Source organism: Hyla sarda, chromosome 10, assembly GCF_029499605.1.
Source record: "Hyla sarda isolate aHylSar1 chromosome 10, aHylSar1.hap1, whole genome shotgun sequence".
Taxonomy (NCBI): Eukaryota; Metazoa; Chordata; class Amphibia; order Anura; family Hylidae; genus Hyla; species Hyla sarda.
In genome coordinates this window covers 115,462,805-115,472,210 of record NC_079198.1, presented here as the reverse complement: position 1 = coordinate 115,472,210, position 9,406 = coordinate 115,462,805, and the positions used below count along the sequence as shown (strand labels likewise).

The 9,406-nt window shown below is 43.2% G+C and overlaps 1 pseudogene; it reads right to left on the bottom strand.

Moving 5' to 3' along the window:
* Positions 1-8,415: 8,415 nt before the first annotated feature.
* LOC130294780 (U2 spliceosomal RNA) lies at positions 8,416-8,537 on the bottom strand (annotated as a pseudogene).
* Positions 8,538-9,406: the final 869 nt, after the last annotated feature.

The following is a 9,406-nucleotide window of genomic DNA, read 5'->3' as shown; positions in this document are numbered from 1 at the left end:
CTTTCATATGACTTGGAATACGCAGATAATGTCGTCCATAAGGACAAATCTTATCCAGATTAAAATAAGAAACATGAGAAATATTCCCCTCAGGGGCCACAGAATAACCTCAAGTATAAAGCTGCCTCTGAGAATAACGCCCTTTGTTGTCCATAGTAACTACAGAATCGGTTTTTCAGACACGAGAATTCGGATCGGCTGCTATGGCCACGAAGGTTTCATCCGGAACACTTTGGATACATGAGGCCAAGTATTATGACTCATTGAAGACATTTATACAATGGTATACAATACATGCCTTATATCTGGCCCTTCATCATTGGGGCCGTCATCATTAGGGTCATCATCCTTGGGTCCTTCACCATCATAATTAGGTCCCTCCTCATGGGGTCCGTCCTCAATGGGGTATGAATCAGTCCTGTTAGTGAAAGAATGAATAGATCAATAAGAATCCAAAATATATCAATATATTGTGTCCTATAACAGTTATATTACTAAACCCAAGATATAAAACTTACTAATATAGTTTTATCACAAATTGTACTGGCTTCAGCTGCTTCTGCATCATTCAGCCCTGACAGGAAATTGTGTAGTCCTTTTATTTTCTGAGTGGTGTTGTCCCCAGATCCCCGGCTGCTCCCCACAGACAACGCCTCATCCTCTGGTGTCTCAGAAGGTGTGCCTTGACCTGAGCTCCAGCCCAACCTCCTGAGTGATGTCATCACCTCTAACCCCGCCCCTACATCCTACATCTTCTCCTTCCTGTTATAGTCTAGGCTATCTAATTATGTATATGTTCTGATTAATTATGAATATTGCTAGAATTGCCATCTTGCTTGGAGGCCATAATCTCACCAATCTCAAAGTGATGGCTTGTCATAGATCAGTGGTCTCCAGATTGTGGCCCTGGAGATGTTGTAAAACTACAACTCCCAGCATGCCCAGACAGCCGTTGGCTGTCTGGGCATGTTTGGAGTTGTAGTTTTGCAATATTTGAAGGGCTGCAATTTATAGATCACTGTCCTAGATTAACAAGAGAAACTAATGTGTAAATGTTCTTGGTGTAACAAGTAGAGAGCGCTAAGCAAGACAAATTTATAATGTAAGTCTATGGGATTGTCTCAGGCAGCTGCGCTTTTCTCCCGCTTGTTCCAACAATTGGTCAAGGTCTGAACACTCAGAACCTGATTGAAACTTGTCTCTAGAACATGTCTAAAGGTTTTATAGCGTCAGGTATTAACCCAATTCTGTCCATATTTCCAAGCCTCATCCTTGTTTTTGTTTTTTTTTTGTTATGGACATACATCATTGCATTAGTATTCTTTTTCCTGGTATACATTAAAGTGGTATTCCGCAGTCATCCGTCACCGAGTGGCGTTCGCTGCGTGCACCAGATGACTGGGGTGCTGTGAAAGAGATCACAGGGGTCAAGCCGCAGCCGACCTCCACATTCTTCGCCACAGCACCCCAGTCATTTGGATACGGATAACATGTCTGGCGGGGAAGTACCCCTTTGAGTCATTTCCATTAATTCTTTCTGTACTGTAAGGATGTGGGTTCTCTGTACTTACGTAACTTTCTTTTTCTTTTTTTGGATATCACTATCCTCCTCGGGGATCTCCCTATTGTACATGGAAAAAAATTGACACATATAAATATGTAAATACAAAAAGTGAAAGAGAACACAAAGAGATGAGGATTAGGTCTCTACAGGTTTGCAGTCTGTGAATGTAATAGAATGTGCCATAGTGAGAGGATATAAAATGTTGTATTTGAAGGAGTACTCCGCCCCTAGACATCTTATCCCATATCCAAAGCATGGACCCCCGTGATCTCCAGCCCACCACCTTGGCATTCTGAACATTTATGTTCACAACGCCGGTTTCAGGTGGCCGTGGTTTTACGTCACGGGGGGACAGCAGTCACACCCCCTCCCATATACATGAATGGAGAGGGCTTGACGTCACCACCACAGCCTCCTGAAACTGGCGTTCTGAACATAAATGTTCCCAATGCTGGGTTGGGGGGGATGGAGATCCCTCGTAATCGGACATCTTATCCCCTATCATTTGAAGAGGGGATAAGATGTCTAGGGGCGGAGTGCTAATTTTATATCGAAGTGCATTGGTTTAGTTTAATAGAATGTAACAGTAGCTATATTGCATGTAGATTAGCATGTGGTCATGTGACAGCAATGAAAAAATATATTCATACAATCAGGATTCTTCTTTTGTGATTGGTCAGACTGTGTCTAGTGAACAGGGCACGAAAAGGGACACCGTTAATGGGGGGTGACTATTTATAGTGTGGGGCATGTAGGGAGTCGTACCTTATATCAGGCATCCAGGGCCTCCATGTCATCCTGGGATAATGGTCGTCCCTGTAATAGAAAAACAGAACTTTAGTTAAAAGGGTACTCCGCCAGAAAACATCTTATCCCCTTCCAAAGGATAGGGGATAAGATGTCTGGTCGTGGGGGTCCCGCCTTTGGGGACCCAGCTTTGAGCTTCCGTGTACGTGACGTCACACCCTATATTCATGTCTATGGGAGGGTGCATGACGGCTAGTATGTAGCCATTACGCCTCCTCCCATAGACATAAATGGAGGGGGCATGGCGGCTGTAGTCTCCAGTCATCCAGAACAGAGCAGAGATCTCGCACCAGATGACTGGGGTGCCGCACCGGAGATCGCTGGGGTCACCAGAGGCGGGACCTCCGCAATCAGACATCTTATCCTCTCTCCTTTGGATGGGGGAATGAGATGTTTTCGGGCAGAATATCCCTTTCATATCATTGGCCTTTCATATGACTTGAAATACACAGATAATGTTGTCCATAAGGATAAATCTTGTCCAGATTAAATTATCAAGATAGGAAGATGTGTTTTATATACAATTGAGAATATTTCCTTATATACGTCTACAAGGAAGACTCCTACCCACCTAAAGACTCTCGGAGCCTTCTGGACTTTGGATAGCCATCTGTAGGAGAAGAAACAAGAAGAAACATGAGAAATATTCCCCTCAGGGGCCACAGAATAACCTCAAGTATAAAGCTGCCTCTGAAAATAACACCCTTTGTTGCCAATAGTAACTACAGAATCAGTTTTAAGCGTATATTCACATGTGCATATTTTCCATTGTGGATTTGCTATAGCAGATTTTGCTACCCTCTGAAGTCAATACTGAAGCAGATTTACATCAATAAATTCTGCAGGAACAATGACACGTGGATTTGGATCGGCTGCTATGGCCACGAAGGTTTCATCCGGAACACTTTGGATACATGAGGCCAAGTATTATGACTCATTGAAGACATTTATACAATGGTATACAATACATGCCTTTTATCTGGCCTGTCATAATTGGGGCCGTCATCATTAGGGTCATCATCCTTGGGTCCTTCACCATCATAATTAGGTCCCTCCTCATGGGGTCCGTCCTCAATGGGGTATGCATCAGTCCTGTTAGTGAAAGAATGAATAGATCAATAAGAATCCAAAATATATCAATATATTGTGTCCTATAACAGTTATATTACTAAACCCAAGATATAAAACTTACTGATATAGTTTTATCACAAATTGTACTGGCTTCAGCCTGCTTCTGCATCATTCACCCCTGACAGGAAATTGTGTAGTCCTTTTATTTTCTGAGTGGTGTTGTCCCCAGATCCCCGGCTGCTCCCCAAAGACAACACCTCATTATCTGGTGTCTCAGAAGGTGTGCCTTGACCTGAGCTCCAGCCCAACCTCCTGAGTGATGTCATCACCTCTAACCCGCCCCAACATCCTACATCCCCTCCTCCCTGTCATAGTCTAGGCTATCTAATTATATATATATATATATATATATATATATATATATATATATATATATTCTGCTTAATTATGAATATTACTAGAATTGACATCTTGCTTGGAGGCCATAATCTCACCAATCTCAAAGTGATGGTTTGTCCTAGATCAGTGGTCTCCAGATTGTGGCCCTGCAGATGTGGTAAAACTACAAATCCCGGCATGCCCAGACAGCCGTTGGCTGTCTGGGCATGCTGGGAGTTGTAGTTTTGCAACATTTGAAGGGCTGCAATTTATAGATCACTGTCCTAGATTAACAAGAGAAACTAATGTGTAAATGTTCTTGGTGTAACAATGGGGTTATCAGGCAGATAATACGAAGAGAAAATAGTTTGTATTTACCTGATCTTTGCCTCTGCAGCTAAAAAAATACAAAAAAGAAATGAAAATTGTTAATATGTTTATTGCAAATATCCATTAGGTCATGTTTGCAGTAGAATCATACTGCAGAGGAAGAATAAGGGATCTTATACATGGAAAAATAAATTGCCCATCACAAGTGATGATCAACTATATAGAATAGTGTTTCCCAACCAGTGTGCCTCCAGCTGTTTCAAAACTACAACTCCCAACATGGAGGAAGTTGTAGCCTTGAAACAGCTGGAGCCACACTGGTTGGGAAAGTAGATCAGCATTGCCTCAAGGTATTATGACATATTTTTTTGTTCTCAAGTAAATTTCAGGCTCTTCACACCTATGGACACCACGGCCACCTGACAGATCCGTGGACTTATATTGGTGCATGTTGATTTCCATTACTGTATGGTGTTTATAAATGTATTTATTAATTAATTTATTTTTGTTAAAGGGGTACTCCAGAGGAAAAAAATACTGGGGCCAGAAAATTCTACAGATTTGTAAATTACTTCTCTTTAAACATATTAACCCCTTCCAGTACTTATCAGCTGCTGTATGCTCTAGAGCAGTGTTTCTAAAACGCGGTCCTCAAAGCATCAGGCATCACCACAGTTATAGCACCTGTGAAAGACTAAGGAAATCCTGAAAACATGACCTGTTGGGGTGCTTGAGGACCACATTTGGGAAACACTGCTCTAGAGGAAGTTATGTAGTTCTTTCCAGTCTGACCACAATGCGCTCTGCTGCCACCTCTGTTCTTGTCAGGAACTTTTCAGAGAAGGAGAGGTTTGCTATGGGGATTTGCTCCTACTCTGGACAGTTCCTGACACGGACAGAGGTGGCAGCAGAGAGCACAAAATGAAAATGACTACATAACTTCCTCTGAAGCATACAGCAGCTGATAAGTACTGGAAGGATTAAGATTTTTAAATAGAAGTAACATACAAATCTGTAGAATTTTCCAGCACCAGTTGATTTAAAAGAAAAACCTCTAGAGCACCCCTTTAAGCTTAAAAGGATTCCATAAGCCTCCAATGTAGATGTATCACAATCTTATGGGCACAAAATGAATATAAAGAGACAAATGTGTGAGAGAATAGCAATACTTACATGGGGTGATGATCTCTGCCGGCTGTAATAGTAAAGCAAAGGTATAAGCAGAGAGGTATATAAAATCATGGGAAGATTTCACATTGTTACATTGTATGGTGTATCACATAAAGATTCCATTATACTTTATCTATTATAAGAAATTGTATTTAATTAAGATTTATTCATCACAAAATAGGGAAGATTTCTTAATGACGGACTGTAATGTGCCAGTATCTACCCCCAGCACTAGAAATGGTTGGGCCCAGTACTGGGGCAGAGAATGGACTGGAGACACACGGGGGAGATTTACTTTAATAAATCAGAATTGTGGTGTCATTTGTAAGAAAAAAATGTAGTCCTCAGTAAAGAGGTGTTTCTCAAGATGCTAAACTGTGCGCCAATAAATGTGCAAGAGTTCTGGTGCAAGAAGATGACACAACTTAGGTCAACTAAGGCTAAACTCACATCTGGGTCAGAGCTCCAGGCCGTTTGTTTAGAATGCCGGGTGCTGCAGGAGATCGTGGGGGGCCCCAGCTTCAGGACCCCAGCAATCAGGCATCCTCTCCCCTTCTAAGATGTCTAGAAGCAGAGTACCCCTTTAATAAACATGACCAGATGGGAGGAAAGAAGGAGAGGTCGCCATCTTGTTGTTTTCCTCTGGCCATCCTTACAATAAAATGAATTCTGAAGGAGTAGGAAGAGGAGGCCCTGATATCAGCGCAGGAGTGAAGGTGAGTGGGATTTTTATTTAAGGAAGGGGTGGGGGGAGAAAATTACCTATCTACCTTTTACCTGCGTGCACACCAACCCACATTTCTTCTTGCAAACCTACCTTTACTATTCACCTACCTACCTTCCCTACATTCTACTTACCTAACTGCCTTTAATATCTCCCTAACGGCTCTATCTAGCTGTTCTATCTATCCATCCATCCATCCATCCATCTATCTATCTATCCTCAACATATACCTACCGGCCTCCACTATCTACCTACTTACCTACTCAGTCACATGCCTGCACACCTACCACTTGCACTATCCACATATCTGCATGCCTACCTCCCCTAGACTTGCATTAAGGGGACAGAGCCGTGACGTCACGATACACCGGCCCCGTGATCGTGAGTCATCAGACACGGAGCGATCTTTGCTCCTTGAGGCTGATGACAGGGGGTGCTGCATGAGAGATTGCAGGGGTCAGGTATAAAACATCAAATAATGAGTGGGATCGGCTAAGCAAAGTTCCATCCACCATTTTGACTCAAGGGACTCTGGTGATCACACTATGGGTGGTCCAAAGAGTCTCTGTAAGCCCCTCTAATCCTTCAGATGCTGTGAGCAGTATTTATTATGGCATCTGAATGGGTTAATGGAAGGCATCAGCTGATCATGGCGGCATCTATGAAGCGAGTGAAGGAGCCTCTCAGTCCGGATGCCTCTAAGGACCTACATGTACGTCCTGGTGCACCAAGTACCCAGCAGCCAGGGAGTACAAGTACGTTCTGCATCCTCTAGGGGTTAAATGAAATTATTTGAAAATTAATAACATACAGAAAATATGTGTAAACGATGTTTTAACCCCTCCTCTGACAGGACTTCTGGGCCATAATACCCAAGCAATATTTTCCGTTTTTCCATTGGTGCCTTTCAAGTGCCATATAAGGGCTTGTTTATTGCAGGACAAGTTGTACTTTTTAATGCCACCATTTTAGGGTTCATATATCTGATGGGTTGATCTGTATTAACTCTTTTTTTATTGCTGGGGAAATGGGAAAAAAATGCAATTGTGTCATTCCATTTTTGCATTCTTTTCTATAGGTGCACAGACACCCATGGCAGGCCTTCACGAGACACCTGGTTACTATGGAAACCCATCACTGAAGAGGGTAAGAGGCGCACAGAGGAACCTCACATGCAGTGGTCATGATTTCACTGCGGCATGCAAAAAATGTAAATATACAGTGGAGGTTTTTCCTATCCTGTTAGTTACTAGCTATCATACTGAAGGCTGAACTCCTGCGATTCCTGCACCAGAGAGACCCACAAGCTTATTCTAAGCTTTCTATAAAAACATGGCCGGCTGATGTATGCCAGGAAAAAGGTAAGTTGGAGGCCATTAAGAGGTTAATATACTTCAAGTTCTAATATATCAAGAAATAAAAATAAATAATTATTGCAAATACAAACTTTACACTCCTGCATTGCCAACAATGTCTGAAAAGGATTTACTTATGCCCTATCCACCGGTTAGGGCATAAGTAGCTGATCCCAGGGAGTCCGACCACGGGGCCCCAGCTCTCAGTGAGGCGTATGTACAGAGCCCCGAAGAGACCCAAGTACAGAATCATTGGAGTTCCATAGAAATGAATGGAGCATGTGCTGAATGGAGCAGGGGGCCCCATTCAGGAGATTGCGGAAGGTCCCAGTGGGTGGACTCCCTGCGATCAGCTACCTTATTCTGTTGGTAGAGGATAAGTTAATTTTGGCTGGAGTTCTCCTTTAATAGCATCAGAGTTTCCACTAATTCTGGAATACCGACAGGAGAGAGGCCCCCCAACAAACCTCACCCTTCGCCTCCGGACCAAAAGGTACCTGCAAGGTTCCAGGTTCGATGCCCCTTTTTGCCGAAGCTACTAAGGGACCACAAATTCTCCCAGGCATCCCCCTTCGCCAAGGTATCTCCCTGCAGAGCATGGGCAGGGTACGGTCGGTACCCTGCCCATGCAGGAGTACCCGGGGTTTTTTGCAGGGAGGTGGGGAACCTGATGGCCAAACTCACCTCCCCTATACCGCTAGGAGGGACACCCAGAAGGGCTACCGCATCCTAACAATCCTGTGAACACACAACACGCAAAAAGTGACACAGTAACAAAAAGAAATAAATAAGTGAATGTGTTCAGATATATTGCCCGGACATCCGACCGGATCTATAAAAATGTACCTGATCCCAGCCAGAAAGTCGGGAATCAAGAGGTGAGTGCCACAAGGTGAAGAGATTATGGTGCCCATGTTTCCACTCAGTGAGCTTTGGCACCTCAGGATCACCACTCCCCGAGACACTAAAGTACCTCAGTTCTAGACCCGCTCAGCCTCATGGCGAGACCCGGAGGAAACAGGTCCCATTGGAGCAGCCATCGAGCTGATTCCTCAGACCCATCCAAAACCAGTTCATCAGCTCAAACTGATAAGAACAGATACTACACTTGATCTTGGCCAAAAGCCCAAGAAGCTTCATTAATTTCTAAGGGAGCACCAAAGAGACCCAAGTACAGCATCATTGGAGTTCCATAGAAATGAATGGAGCATGTGCCGTCTACCACACGCACTCCTCACTGAGAGCCGGGGCCCCATTCAGGAGATTGCGGAGGGTCCCAGCAGTCGGACTCCCTCCGATCAGCTACTTCTTCCCTATCCTGTGGATACGGGATAAGTTAATTCTGGCAGGAGTTCTCCTTTAATAGTGTCACAGTTTCCACTAATTCTGGAATCCAAGTCATTCTAAGTATACCCAAGTGATGTGTGTGCAGATAGTCAGACCTCACATCCACTTAGACGTCATATGAAAAATTGTGGCACAAAATAAATTGGTGCAAAAAACTGTCATAAAACAAACACCTATTCATTCAAAGGCGACCAATCAGCCAGAAGATATAAAGACCAATGGAAAACACCTGAATAAAAATGCAGTCATTGTTTTCTCACTAGTTTTTATGTATAAATACAAAGAGATTGCTCGGATTTATTGGATACAAATATATTCTGAAAGTGTGAACAAGCCCTTACCTCATTTTCATCCAAATTCTGGATGCTGGTCCAGGACTTGAGACCCTAAAAAATGAACAAGAAATGTTATATTCAGTTCGGCTTCTTTGTTGTTCTACAGTTTAGTGTGTTAGCAATGTATGATTATATAAATAGAATCAATGAAGCAATGTAATTTACTAATAGGGGGCATTGAAATTGATGCACCTATTCCTATACAGTCCAGAATGTCACATGACTGCAGCTGCGTCTGTGCCTGCATTGTCAGTGACGTTTTGCATTATGAGATTTGACTGACACCCATAATGCCTCTCTGGCCCATACTGCTGAGAGCCTAGGA